Genomic DNA, 15,912 nt, shown 5'->3' on the forward strand with positions numbered 1-15,912 from the left:
AAAAAAAAAAAAAAACCACTATTCACCAACAACGCACAACATAAGCATCTTTATCTGTTCTGAAGCCTGTTGGGTAACCCCAGGACAGGAAATCACCCAGAGTAAGGCTCAAAGCCCCTTCCTGGCATTCCAGAGTCCAAGGAAACAGTCTTCAGATGACACAGCAGTGACCGCTTACACACAGGCCGAGTGTGGTTTGGATTATGAAATGTCACTGTTGTGGTAAGTGAAAGTCACCTCTTTTCTCCTTTAGTTTGGGCTTAACTGCTAAAGTGGATGAGTTCATCCCTACCCAAAGTTAGACTGTGCTTGCCCCCCATTCCACTACAGGGAGGCAGCTAGGGGGTTTCTATATGGCTGCTGTGGTTGAGGGTCAGGGATACCTCTCAGCTGACCCATTTTGCCTGAATTTCCCCAACCCTTTGCTGGCAGCGAGGATATGTTTGGGGGGGGGGGGATCTCCACATCCAAGTCTATGCACACACAAGCCCCATTAAATTGGGTGTTACTGCACTCAGTAAAAGGAATACTTATTTTATGACTTGCTTCTCTTTTAAGTCTAGAAAAATTAATGCAGGGTGTTGGAAGATGTGGGAGGTTCCATTTGGATGTGATTCATAGAAATGGAAGTTATCACAGATCAATAGAGACTCTGCCACCCCCAGTCTGTCGTCCTTTCTTATTAACCAGTGGTTTTGTCAGTCTGATGGGTATGAAGTGATATGTCACTGCTTTTTTTTTTTTTAATTTACACATCCCTTATAAACAAAACCAAGCCCATTGCCATTGAGCCGATTCTGACTCATAGCGACCCTGTGGATAGAGAAGAACTGCCCCACAGGGTTTCAAAGGAGTGGCTAGTGGATTCAAATTGCCAACCTCTTGGTTAGCAGCCAAGCTCTTAACCTCTGTGCCACCATACATGCATGTACATATATATATGTATATATATAGGGGCATTGGATTTTCTCTTCTATGAACTAATTTTTGGTTTCTCTTTAACCAGGTACTATTTCACTATTTCAACCTAGGAAGAAAGGCAATCGTCAGTGGATCACGTGAACAAGAATACATGCTATCACAGTGACCTCACCTGCCAGTTGCAGCAGGTTGAGATCAGCTGGACCAGAAGTGGTCAGACATTCAATGATGAACCACGGGCATTTTTTTTCTTTTGTGCTTTAGATAAAGGGTTACACAGCAGATTAGTTTCTCATTAAACAATTAATACATGTATTGTTTTGTGACACTGGTTGGCAACCCCATGACGTGTCAACACTCCCCTTCTCGACCTTGGGTTCCCCATTACCAGCTTTCCTGCCCCTCCTGCCTTCTCATCCTTGCCCTTGGGCTGGTGTGTCCCATTAGTCTTTTGTTTTATGGGCCTGTCTAATCTTTGGCTGAAGGGTAAACCTCAGGAGTGACTTCATTACTGAGCTAAAAGGGTGTCCAGGGGCCATACTCTCGGGGTTTCTCCAGTCTGTCAGACCAGTAAGTCTGATCTTTTTTTGTGAGTTAGAATTTTGTTCTACATTCTTCTCCAGCTCTGTCCAGGGACCCTCTATTGTGATCCCTGAGAGTAGTCAGTGGTGGTAGCCGGGCACCATCTAGTTGTACTGGACTCAGTCTGGTGGAGGCCGTGGTAGACGTGGTCCATTACTTCTTTGGACTAATCTTTCCCTTGTGTCTTTGGTTTTCTTCATTCTCCCTTGCTCCAGACGGGGTGGGTGGCATTTTGTTTTTTTCTTTTATAAAAAACCAAAAACCAAACCTGTTGCCGTTGAGTCGATTCTGACTCATGGCGACCCTACAGGACAGAGTAGAATTGCCCCATAGGGTTTCCAAGGAGCAGCTAGTGGATTCAAACTGCTTACCTTTTGGTTAGCAGCCATAGCTCTTAACCACTGCACCAACAGGGCCCCTTGTTTTATAAAGAAGTATTAAAATAATAAACTGGAATTCCTACTCTTTGGGGCAGGGGGAAGAGGAGAAAAGGAATTGGGAGGGGTCACAGTTGGCAAAAGACATTTTTCCTGGGAGATGGGCAGAGAAGCTGAAGGACTGGCACAGCAAGGACACCATCAGGGGTGCCTGGCATGTGAGAAATGGAGAGCAAGGGAGACCTTACCCACGACTGGCACTGAGAGAGTGGACCAGGCGTACTGAGACCATAGATGGAACACCTAAGTCAGAATTAAAATCTCCCTGGATCATTCCCTCCCTGACATTCGGACCTCAAACTATAGAACCTGAACACAGACAGCTCAGAGAACCTATTAGAGGACTCTGAAAAGTAAATAGTAGCAGGCAGATTGGGGAAGATGACAAAAATTCAAAGTACCACTGAACTGGCAGCGATTTTACCATTTTTCCTCAGTCTGATCTTAAGGTAGACTGAAATCTGGAAGTGGGCACTGGGCATTGGCAGAGAGCGATCCAGAAGATGCCCTCTAGTTCTGGCTCAAAAAGTGGAAAAGAGAACTCTGAACACTCAGGAAAAAAAAAAAAGAGAGAAAGAAAATAGTTGCTGTTGAGTCTACGCAGACTCATGGTGACCCCACGTGCATCAGAATAGAACTGTGCTACACAGGGTTTTCGATGGCTGATTTTTCAGAAGTAGATCACCAGGCCTTTCTTCCAAGGTGCCTCTGGGTGGACTCAAACCACCAACCTTTCAGTTAGCAGCCAAGCACATTAACCATTTGAACCATCTTAACAATATTAATTCTTCCAATCCATGAACATGGGATGTCTTTCTGGTACAGCCTTCAGCATTGTCCCTATGCTGTAAGTTTCCTAAGGGCAAAGTCTGTCCTTTTTGTTCACTACTCTAACCCAAGGTTGTGGCCTAGTGAGGTGCTAGATAAATAATGAACAAATACATAATAAAGGTTGTATTTTTACTGATTTATATTCTGAAATATCTGTTCAAAGGTCCTTAAAAATGCAGATAGTATCTATCTATAATATTTGTATTATGCATAGCTAATACAAGTAATTTTCCTTTTAAGTGTGCTTGTTTTATTATTACACACATTCTTCTGCCTATTCCTTCTTCAGGCAGGTATGCACAGTGTGAACCTTGAGAATGATTCAAGCAGGAGGCAGAGCCTCATTTTTTATTTAAATGGAGAAAAGAGGGCAAAATAGGAGAGCTGCTCCAAGCAGAGGAAATGACTTATTGCTATAGGCTCAGAGACGAGAGGTGGGTGAACTAAGAATAGTATTGTCACAGGACAGAGGTGAAGCTTAAGAAGGCAGAAGTTGCCTTAGGTTAGAGCAGTGAATCTCAGTGGGGGGTTGGGGCCCAGGGGTAGAGGTGATGGGAGAAGACAGGGTACGTGACTCCCTAGAGTGGTGTGTGCGAAGTTTAAAAACACATATTCAACATTATAACTGTATACTTGGAAAACACTTAGACAACCTTTGTAGCTGGTGGCAATACAAAGAAGTAAAATTTTCAAAGCAAGCAGGGGACGGGGCCAATTTTAACAACAGAAGACAGCAGAGATGCTGAAATGGTGACATTCACTGCTCCTCAGAGGGTGTGTGCAAGGGGGAGTGGGGGCTGCAAAACAGATGCCGAGCCAATACTAGAACAGCAGGATGCATATGGACTTGGACAATAGACTGAAAACAAACCAGATACAATTCAACAAGAACTTATATATTGGGCTCACATGTTTAATAAATGTTTGCTCAACTAATTTTATTAGCCATCCCTCCCACATTTGGGTTGAGTCAGCTCCCTTTACACATACCACCCCTACCCCTAGGGGCCCCAACTAATCTTGATTCAAACAGAGCGTCCTCTTTTTTTTCCAAATCCTCCCGCCCCTACCCCAAGGAAGCCACCCAGTGACCCAGCCATATCCTGCCCCAACACTTATTGTTGTTGTTGTGTGCCGTCGAGTCGATTCCGACTCATAGCGACCCTACAGGACAGACTAGAAGTGCCCCTAGTGTTTCCAAGGAGCAGCTGGTGGATTCGAACTGCCGACCTTTTGGTTAGCAGCCTGAGCTCTTAACCACTGCACCACCAGGACCCCATCGCTTAGGTACAAAAAAAATCAACTGTGCAACACTGATTACAAGTTTTAACAGCACCCGACCCACAGCGTGTGAGTACCTGCCAAAAAGCCAACACTGCATTAAGAAAACAACAACAAAAAAAGTTGCCTTTGAGTCGACTCCAACTCATGGTGACCCCACGTGTGTCAGAGTAGAACTGTGCTCTGTAGTTTTCAATGGATGAATTTTCAGAAGTAGATCGTCAGGCCTTTCCTCTGAGGCACCTCTGGGTAGACTCAAACCTCCAACCTTTTGGTTAGCAGCCAAGCATGTTAACCATTTGCACCACCCAAGGACAAAATAAGGGGACTGTGCATCCCACTGAACTGCCAGACTGACAGAGCGCATCTAGAATACTTCGTCACCGTCAAATACCGTGTTTTAAAAGGGACATTCCCTAGCAGGAACGTACCCAGAGGAGGGTGACCAGGGCAATGAAGAGGCCGAAAGTCATGTCTCATGGGAATAGGGAAAGAAAATGAATGTTCAGAGAAGGCTTAAGAGTTAGCACATCAGCATCTTCAAAGAACTCAAAGGTTGTTCTCCGAAAAAGGGATTCGACGTTTTGTTACTCCATGTTGTTGTTGTGTGCTGTCGAGTCAATTCCAACATAGACTGTTTTGTTGCGTGCTCTCGAGTTGATTCCGATTCATAACGACCCTATATGACAGAACAGAACTGCCCCATAGGGTTTCCCAGACTGTAACCTTTATGGGAGCTGATCATCAGGTCCTTTCTCCCTAGAACTGCCGACCTTTCAGTTAGCAGCTGAGCACTTAACCATTGTGCAACCAAGGGCTCCTTGTTACTCTGTGAGTGAGGAAGGAGTAAACTCAGGTCAGATTTCAACTCAGCAAAAGACTGCCAAACATTTAGAATTGTCCAAACAGAATGGGCCCAGTTGTAATGAGGGCCTGTCTCTGGAATTATTTGAGCAGAAGGTTTGGGCAGAGTCTGGCTAAGACTCTGAGGTCTAGCCCACATGGCAGGTGAGATAAAGACACACCTGGGTTCAAATCTCAGCTCTGCCACTTACTAGCTATGGGATCTTGAACAACTTAACTTCTCTGGGCCTCAGTTTTTCTATCAAAAAGAAGGGTCAAAGCAGACTGGAGAACGTGGGTCCCCTTGGGCTCTTCACTTCATCCTACCTGGATGGACATGTTGTTGCCTCTGGCTGCCCAGCACCTGCTCCCCTTTCTAGCATTCTCCCTGCTCCGACAGTATGGTTCTGATGGGGCGGACCCCATCACTGCCTGTCCTCCACCCCAGCGCAGAAAGGACAAGTGACCTAGGCCTGACCAATCTGGGCAGTTCAAGGATGGGCACGTGACCCAAGATGGACTACCTGAGAGCCATTCTCAGTCAAGACTTTGGCTGGAGCTACTATAGAAAAGGCATTCTTTCTGCGGAGTCCACTACTCTGGAAGAATATAACCTGGAACTGCCAACGGACCACCTCTTAGCACACAGGATGAGTCCAAGCAATGGAAAGAGACACACTTGACCATTTGAGCTCCCGAATCCAGCCGTGCCTGAATCCAGAACATTCCCCTTGACTTTGCAATTATTTGACCAATGAATTATCTTTTGTGCTTAAAGGCTGTTGGAGATGGTTTTCTGTCCTTTGCAATGGAAAGAATCTTGACAACTACAACCATGAATGCTTCTATGGTCGTGGTGGACTAGATACACTAAAAACATTTATTTGATGCTATTAAAGATGTGCAACATTGAGGCAATATTAAGGCAAAATACATACGCTTGATGGTAGCACCGAACTACTTACATTTACCATTTTGCAATTCAATTTCTGGCTGAGGGCACAGAGTTGAATATTGTCATCTATGCACCAAAAATGGCACAGAGTATAAATTCCCTCTTGGATCTCCCTGCCTCTAGTTCTTCCAACCCATCTTCCACAAAGGGTGGTCACAGAAAGATCTAGAATCTCAGAACTTGCTGCCCTGCTCCGAATTCTCCAGTGCCTACAAGATAGAATCGAAATCCCCTGGATTTTTATATGAGACCCATCATGTGCTGGCTCTTCCTCCCACATCCAACCTAATCACCTGACACTCCCTCCTCGGGGACCTCTCCAGAAAACCCACATTAACTAACGTTGGCCACACATGCTCTGCTCCTGTGTTCCAGGCCTGTGATCTCCCTCCCTCCTCTGTGAAGCCTTCCCCAGTACCCCAGGCAGTCAGTTCTAGGTGCTCCTTTTCCTGTGCTCCAAGGGACGGAGGTCAGAGGCTTCAGGCTCACCCCCACCCTTAGTTTTCTCTCATTTGGATTAAGAATTGCTAAGTGCTTGGCACTGCCTTGCTCAGTTCCTAAGGAGGAAAGTACAGTTACATCATTCAAATGAAATATCCAAAAGAGGCTAGATGTTGAAAATACACGACTATACACCACCACGTTGGTAAAGCAAAAAGTAGAAAGTGAAAAATCCTGTTACAAAAACTGACCAAATTCATTTGTTGTACTAGAATTTTGTTCTAGCAACTACCATTCGCAATACTAAGGGGGGTGGGGAGGGCAATGGCTTGGACTTGGGATGTCTCTAAAGTGGGAATAACACTAGCATTTGTCTAAAAATGATTGCATCTATAATTGGGACTACTGGTTGTGTAATACTTGCTTTATACATTAGTTTAAAAGATGGATTTTATACAATTTGATAGGTAAACCTCAGACATTTCAGAAAATAATCTTGAAAACTTAAGTTTTAATGTGCAGCAGCCTCATTCTTTACCTAAGGGGATCACAGGTGGACCATTCTCACTTTCAAATGATGTCTTTTTCTAAATTGCTGCTTAACAGCTTTTCCCCCTCTGGGTTTACAAATAATGCACAAGCTGCCAGCTGTCCTCGGCTAGGCATTTGCACCATGTCAGATGACTGAATGGTGGCTTCCAGGGAAATGAACTGGGGTGGACACCAAGCATTTCATTTTAGGCATCCACTTCGTTCCAGCTTTGTCCCAGGCCCCTACGCTCATCTTAAAACTTTTGAAACTCACAGAAACCTACCGGGCCCCTTAGCTACAACCAAATGTGTAAACAAATGCTCTCCTAACCGGTTGCCTTCAAGTTGATTCTGACTCATAGCGACCCTACAGGACAGAGTAGAACGACCCCATAGGATTTCCAAGGCTGTAAATCTTTACGGAAGCAGACTGTCACATCTTTCTCCCGCAGTGGCTGGTAGGTTCGAACTGCCAACCTTTCAGTTAGCAGCCAAGCACTTAACCATTGTGCCGCCAGGTCTCCCTACCACTCTCCTAACCAACTAACCACCCCATTGCCATCGAGTCAATTCCAACTCATAGCGACCCTATAGGACAGAGTAGAACTGACCCATAGAGTTTCCAAGGAGTGGCTGGTGGATTCGAACTGCCGACCTTTCGGAGATTGTAATTCTTTGCCTCTCACAACAATTCCTGTAGTGAGGTGGAGGGATCGCTGAGCTGTAAGTCCTTAGCCTGGTATTGTGGAAACTTACAGAACACATTCAAACTCAGTGGGGCTGTGGGGTCTTCCTAGCCAACACCTGAAGTCTTCGGTACTCAGGATTTGCCAGGGGCTGTGATGTACCTCTCATCTGAACAGGAGAACTGCAGATGTCACTATGTGATATTTTCAATAAGACTGACTTCTAGTTCATTGGGTTGGACTGGGAGCACTGAGACATCCCATGTCACTCTGCATCTGGGCTCTTAACCTGGGTCTCCAGGGATCTGCTGGTGGCCTTTGGGAAGGGGAGGGAGTTCCCTGAGACTCCTGGAACTTTTTTGTAAGCATTTTTCTCAGGACAGGGTAGGGTATTCCACTTTTATCTCAAATGGGTCTCTAATGCACTTGATGAAGAACCACTTCTCTAAAGGCATTTTATGAACATTATGTTCTCCCTATCCACTGTGGGGAGCCTAGTGGCGGAGTGGTTAAGTAAGAGCTATGGCAAGCTACAGCTGCTAACCAAGAGGTCACAGCTTGAATCCACCAGCCCTCCTTGGAAACCCTATGGGGCAGTTTTACTCTGTCCTATAGGGTCACTATGAGTCAGAATCGACTTGACGGCACACAACAACACAAATTGTGAGAAAGATGTGATATTTACTTTCCTAGAGTTTGGCTACTAATCAAAAGGTCAGTAGTTCAAATCCACCAGGCACTCCTTGAAACCCTATGGGGCAGTTCTACTCTGTCCTACAGGGTTGCTATGAGTTGGAATCGACTCGACAGCAACGGGTTTTTGGGAATTAATGGGGTGATATTTAAATATAAGTGACAAGGACAATATGACAGAACTAAATAGAGTAGAATATTTAAAGAAATACTCTATTAAGAGTTTCACTATTTTAACACACACAGTAAGGAGAATGCAACATTATTTGATACAGCAATCTGGTGTATCTAAAGTATTTCTCCCCACCCCTCCAGCCTGATCCTAACAAGACAGAGCTTATCAGGGGGCTGTCAGCTCACCAAAAGGATGACCTTGACAAAGGTCTCTTGGACTTTCTCGGCTGGAGTTCTTTAACTGTAAAGGAGACTAGGTGGTCTGACTAGGCGATCTTTTGGGTCCTTGCAAAGCTTGAGACAACTGTAAATCTCACCCGAGTATGGGATGCTGCACTTTTCACTTTGTAAATGGAGGAATCTGGATTTTTTTTTTCTAATTATTTGATTTTTTTGTTTTTAATCTGACACTAAAATATTTAAAGGCTGTCCTGGAAAGGGCACAGCAAAAAGCGTTCCTCCCTGCTTCACTGAAAGAGTTGAAGTAGGAGATGGCAGAAAGCAAGGGCCCAGGTTACGGCCAGGAAGGAGAAAAATGTCAGCCACCGAGCGCTCCCTTTCTCAAATCGACGCCCAGACCAGACAAGCTTCTGTCAGACCACGCACTAAAAATGCCCCTCTGCCCTTACTTGGACTCAGTGTGCCCGGAACATTTGTGCTCTTCGCTGGTCCACATTTTTCTCACTCCCAAAGCAGTTACTAGATCAGTTCCTCCCAGAGAAAGCTGGAGTCATTACAAAGGACAGACAGGCTGCAGGAACTCTGGCCCAGTTTCTTTTTATGGGCATGCAATAACTTCGAGGAACCCCCAGAAGAGCTCTGTCTGGTCAAGGCTTTCTTAACTATAACAACATCAGCTGTCATGTATTAAGTACACATGCTACAGCACATACCAGACTATGCGTTGAACACTTTATTTCAGTCATTTATTCACTCAATCAACAAATGTTTTTAAAATCTCTATAGTTGCTGTGAGTCGGAATCGACTTGAAGCAACGGGTATAATTGCCAGGTACTGGAACCCCAGTGGTTAAGAGCTATAGCTGCTAACCAAAACATTGCCAGTTCAAATCCACCAGCCCTCCCTGGAAACCCTATGGGACAGTCCTACTCTGTCCTGATAGGGTCACTATGAGTTGGAAGCGACTCAATGCCACCGGGTTTTTTTTTTTTTTTTTTTGGTTTAAGGGCTAAGGAAGCAGCCCTGGTGGTGCAACAGTTCAGTGTCGGCTGCTAGCCAAAAGCTTGTTGGTTCAAACCCACCCAGCGGCTCTGCAGGAGAAAGACCTGGCGATCTGCTCCTGTAAAGATTACAGCCTAGAAAACCCTATGGGGCAGTTCTACTCTGTCACATGGGGTTGCCATGAGTTGGAAGCAATTTGACAGCACCTAACAAAAAGAACAAGAACTAAGAATAAAATGGTGATTTAAAAAAATGCTTGATCCTGCCCCATGCAGCTTATAGGCCAGTGAGAATTAATTCATTTCAAATCACACAAATACACATAAAATTCCAACTCAGTTGAGTGCTACCAAGGGGATGTGTGTGGTGCTGTGAGGGCATGATGACAGGAAACTGACCTAGTCTGGGAGAAGGTGGGGGGGCTTTCCGGGTTGAGTGGAGATGGAAGGGAGATTAAGATGTTAACCTGAACGAGGGTGAGGCTGCATTTGAGGACACCACTTTGGCCATAACCAAACCAAACCCAACCCGTTGGTTGCCACTGAGTCAATTCCGACTCATAGCAACCCTATAGGACAGAGTAGAACGCTCCCATAGGTTTCCAAGGCTGTAATCTTTATGGAAGCAGGCCGCCACATCTTCCTCCCACAGAGCGGCTGCTGGGTTCCATTCATTAGCTCCCATTCTTCTACTTAAAATCTGACATGGCTATTCTCGGCCCCTTACTACAGCATATGAGTTTCAGGATCAATTTCCATGAAAAGTCCTTTTTGGATTTTATTTGGATTAATTTGGGGAAGAACATACCTTTATAACACTGAATCTTCCCAAACAAGAACATGGTGTATCTCCTTAATTATTTAAGCCTTCTTTTATGTGCCTCAATGGTGCTTCATAACTTTCTCCACGCATATCTAGTCTGTCAGATTTATTCAAGGATACTTTATAGTTTTGGCTGCTACGACGAATGAAGTCTTTAAAAAACACTGTAACATTTACTAATTGTTTGTGGCTGGTGTAAAGGAACAGTTTATTACATATGGATCTTACATATGGCACAAACCAACCAAAACCAAACTCGCTGCTGTTGAGTTGATTCTGACTCATAAAGACCCTGTAAGACAGAGCAGAACTGCCCCATAGGGCTTCTTACGCTGTAATCTGGGTTTTGAACAGGAAAGAAATGGGTGGAAGCCCTGGCCGTAATCCTTACAGAAGCAGACTGCCACATCTTTCTCCCACAGAGGGGCTGGTGGGTTTGAAGCTGGGCTTCTAACCGGTTCGTACCCCTGTGGAGAAACTGCATTTCTAACAAGTTCCCAGGCGATGCTAATGCGGCTGGTTAGGGACCAATTCTGAAAACCAGTAGTATAGCAGTGGTTTTCAAAATTTACTATACATAAGAATCACCTGGGGATCTTGTTAAACTGTAGATTCTGATTCAGTTTATCTGGGGTAGAAATGCAAATTCTCAGTAGGGGTTTGAACCCAACCGGTCCTAACTGCCAACCTTTCGAGAAGTAGCCAAGTGCTTAACCACTGTGCTGCCAGGGCTTCTATATATGGTGAACTTGCTCTAAAGATTGAGAACTCTAATTAGTTCCAATAGTCTTCAATTTTCTATGGCACTTATGTCTGCAAATAATGATCATTCTATACCTCATTTCTTTCTCTTATCTGTTGCATGGGCCACAGGTACAATACTGAATAGAAGGGGTGATGGGGGATCCTTGATGTTCTATTAGCTATGATGTGAAGTACACTTTTTTTTTTTTTAACATTACTCTTTATTGGGATAACAGAGTTCCCTTGTATGCCTGGTTTGCTAAAAGGTGTTTCATTTTTTTATTCATTAATGGATGCTGAATTTTATCAAAGGCTTTTCCTATATCTACTGACATGGTCCTAGTTTTTCTCCTTTATAAATGTGGCAAATTAAACAAACATTTTCTTACAGTGAATATCCTTGCATTCCTGTGATAAACTCCACTTGGTCATGATGTATCTTTTTAATACATTGCTGGATTCGTGGTATTAATATTTTACTTTGTATTTTTGCATCACTATTCATAAGTGAATGTGGTCAATAAATTTTATTTCTCATAGTGTCTCATTTGACTATTGTATCACACGGTATTGGCCATATAAAAGGAGTTTGGAGCTATCCCTCTTTATCTTTTAACTGAGACAGTTTAAGATAGGAGTTATCTGTTAATCCTTTGCCCCGTCTCACTCCACTGTACTTGCTGGGCAAAACCCCCAATCCCCCCCCAAAAAAAAACAAACAAAACAAAAACAACCCCAAAAAACAAACCCATTGCCGTCAAGTCAATTCCGACTCATGGCGACCCTATAGGACAAAGCAGAACTGCCCCATAGGGTTTCCTAGGCAGAAATCTTTATAGGAGCAGATCGCTAGGTCTTTTCTCCTATGGAGTGGTTGGTGGGTTCAAACTGCCAACCTTTCAGTTAGCAGCTGAGCATGCTTAACCACTGTGCCACCAGGGCTCCTGGCAAAATGCCAGCTCTGATTAACTCTCTCTGCCTACTCAGAGGATGCACCTGTACAGCTTACTGTGGCTGGAGAAAAACACACAACCACGCTGACTGAACTCACTTTAAATTAATGACCCTTAGTGCTATCTGACAATCAGACTAGAAATCCTTGATCCATTCACTTTCTTACTCTCCTGAAGGACTATTCCATACCTTCTCCTCTCTCCTCAAACCTCCAGTAACGCCTCCCTATCTGCACTCTCGGCTGATGTCCATGCCTCGTGCTTCACTGAGAAAGCATAAACAATGGAAACATATATCCTGCCTTCCCCCATTTTGATGGATAAACTATGCTCCTCTCTCCGGTCATCCCATCATATGTATGCTACACCCCACCCCCTCACCTATGCAAGGATTGGTTTCAGTGTTTCCCTGTCTACTAGATCATTCCTATCAGATAACTTCTCACGTTAAAAAAAAACCTCTCGACCTTTATTGCTTTAGTATCTGATCCATACGCCATGTTTTAGCTATCCCATTCTAACTGTAAATTCCGCTGTCATTAAAAAGTAATATTTAGTCACTGTCCTGGTCTCTTAGTTGTCTGCTTTATCATACTAAATAATCCGCAGTTATTTATAGTGAACACTGCTTTGATCATTACTTTTTTTTCCGATACACATTATCTTATCACTGCTTAACATTTGAATTAATGAGACTTCAGAGTTGTTATTGAAGAAATGTAAAAAGTTACTATTTCTTATCTGGGCCAAAATAAATCTAGAAATTTCTTTTTTTAGAAAACCAACAAATTTTTGAAGATATCCCTTAAAGTACATATTTATAAAATCTAACCTGCAAAAGGACCCTTTTAGAAACACAGCCCTTTCCTCCCTTGCCTTAAACACTCACATAATACTTAGCAGCAAGTATATTTGGCAAATGACTATTGGAAAAATTTCTTCCCTTACACAGACACAGGAAAAGGAATTAGTTGGCATGTTAGCTGAGATGAACAAGCTATTACCTCTAAAAGAAAAATGATCATTAGGTTGACATTATTTAACACTGAATGATTCCTAACAAGTGAAATCAATGCATGCTGGTCTCAAATTAAAAAGCAAATCAGAAGCAAGAGTTCAGAGCTTGTAGCAGCTGACACTGAAAAAAACGTCTCATAAACATCTGCACGTATCTACAAGAGAAGATGGGGAGATACACAGCGGAAACTTTAGAAATCACTCGTGCAGCTCATTCATTTTTTATGGAATGGTTAGGTGACCTGCCTAAAACCACGCAGAGACAATGGCGAAGCCCTAAATGGGCTAGGGCTCACACTGTGAAGACTAGTTAGTGGGGAGAGATGGTAGGGAGGTGGGAAGAAGCACAACTCTGCACTTGTAGACACATGAAATTTCCCAGCAAAACCGTACTCAGTGTTCTGGTTAGCCAGAAGAGCAGGACGATGCAGCCAAGAAGGGAAAGAGAGGGCAAACACGAGGGCTTCTCACCAACTACCCCCAAAATAAATACAACTAAAGGCTCAGACAACTTTTTTTTTTTAATCATTAAAATGTCGGGGAGGAAAGTCCAGCCCTGCAAATTTGCTTTAACGAGAGGACACTTCTTTTGCTCCTGAGGTCAATAGCTGGGTCATTAGCACGGTTCAGGACCTGCAGAAAGTATTTTATCAACAAGGACTTAAGTTTAACTTTGATGCACAAGCAAGGAAACTGATGCGGTCTCTGTGCTTAAGGACCTCATTGCCATCAATGGGGAAACATAATTATCTTCAAGGACCAGAAAGCAACTAGTAGCTGTGTCAGGGACTTCAGGAAAGGAAGTATCATCAGCCTGGGTGGTCAGTACAAGACCACCAGGCCTGAGTACTAACATGTGGCCTATCTCAAAGTCTTACCACCACCAAGAGCATCTGCTATTGATCGATTGCCCTCTAGGTGCCAAGCAACTTACTGGGCCCTAGTTTTGTTTTTGCACAACAACTCAATGGAGGCAGGGGTTATTACCCCATTTTACAAATGAGGGCATGGACTCAGAGAGGTTAAGTAAAAGTTACAGGTCATTCAAGGCAGAACTAGGGATTTAAAGCTGGGTCTGACACAAGAACCACGCTCATCAGTTCTCCTTACAGCCCCTTCCATCACTGCAATGAAGGGAAAGGTCTCTCAACTTGGACTGTAGAACACTTTATAAACGGAATTACAATATATTCCAAGGAGGAAGGCAGAAAATCACCTCGGTTTGCCTGCCTACTCCTCCTTCAGTTCTCAACTTGAGCATCATCTCTTTCAGGCCTCCACTCCTGCCCCCCAAACTGGGTTAGGGGTCCTTCCTCAAAAGCTCCCAAAATAAGGACCACAGTCTTTCATGCACAATTCCAAAAGCCAAGAAGCTTTGAAAAGTGTGTCTTCCTGAGTGTGCAGCAAACTCATTTGGTGGCAAAAGATGACCTGAATTGATGTGGAACAATTTTCAGTCTTATCCCATTCAGTGCGGATATTCATATTTCGATGTGGAAATAATGCATTTGATTGAGGGGTGCAGCCCAGACCCCACTACAGTTATTATAGACTACAAAGTACATACATATTACCTTTCTAAACTCCAAATTTTTTTTTAAACTGTACTTTAGATGAAGGTTTACAGAGCATATTCGTTTCTCAAACAATACACATATCGTTTTGCGACACTGGTTGCCAACCCCATGACACTGTCAACACTCCCCCCTTCTCGACCTTGGGTTCCCCATTCCCAGCTTTCCTGTCCCCTCCTGCCTTCTTGTCCTTGCCCCTGGGCTGGTGTGCCCATTTAGTCTCATTTTGTTTTATGGGCCTAATTTCAATGGCAACGGGTTTGGTTTGGGTGAATCTTTGGCTGAAGGGTGAATCTCAGGAGTAACTTCAGTACTGAGTGAAAATGGTGTCCGGGAGCCATATTCGCGGGGTTTCTCTGTCAGACCAGTTAGTCTGTAAACCCAAATATTTCTGATTTGTAAAACACATCTAGTCCGAAGGGTTTCAGACGAGAGGCTCTGGACTTATTCCCTATCCATAAATGTTACCGCATTTCTTCTTTGTAAACCCAGCACCTCGCAGAGTGCTTTGCATATAATAGGTGCCTCACAAATATTTCCTGAATGAGAAACTGGCTAAGTAGGGAAAACGGCCAGCAGCTTGGGAGCGGACATGGTTCCCAACTTGCAGGCCAGGCTTTTAACCACCTAACGCCACTTCTTTCTGGGACTCTGATGATCCCATAAATAGTTGCTATTGACTGAGGGCAAGCAATTGACCGTTGCTGTCCTCACTATGAATAAAAATAGTCCAGTGGGCTTACATGATGGGTCCGTACATAACTTTAGCCCAGTAGTACAAAACGTAGCAAGTGTATTAATACTTCAGACCACATGGGCAGCTACACAGGAGCCCCTGAACTTGAGTTCAGGAAGGCCTGAGTTTGGGTCTGCCCTTGCTACATAAGGCAACTTTTCCGGCCTACAGTTTTCTCATCTGTAAAATAGCAAAGTAGACTCCAAGGCCCTCACAGGTGGGTGTCTATCAAGGTAATTCATGCGAGGGGCAGCAGGAGTCGGCCGAACACTCCAGAGTCCGATGCAAAGCTCAGGAGCGGCTTCACTCCTGTCTACTGTCCTCGGAGTCCTGAGATCACATCGTCATTCAGCAGGCTCTGTCCAACCTACACACATCCTCTCTCTTGTCCAGAATAAACAGAGTCAGTGCAAAAAGACACATTTTGTACCCAGGGCACCCAAAAGTCCTCTTTGTCCTCGACCTCAAACAGTGGTCACAGAATTCTGCGAAGAGCTGCCGCAGCAGT

The 15,912-nt window shown here is 44.1% G+C and overlaps 1 protein-coding gene across 2 annotated transcripts in view; it reads right to left on the reverse strand.

Moving 5' to 3' along the window:
- Positions 1 to 15,912, reverse strand: part of PHKA2 (phosphorylase kinase regulatory subunit alpha 2) — a 77,681-nt gene that overhangs the window by 58,934 nt on the left and 2,835 nt on the right. The gene's annotated exons all lie outside the window — the stretch shown is intronic.

Source organism: Trichechus manatus, unplaced genomic scaffold, assembly GCF_000243295.1.
Source record: "Trichechus manatus latirostris isolate Lorelei unplaced genomic scaffold, TriManLat1.0 scaffold00100, whole genome shotgun sequence".
Classification (NCBI taxonomy): Eukaryota; Metazoa; Chordata; class Mammalia; order Sirenia; family Trichechidae; genus Trichechus; species Trichechus manatus.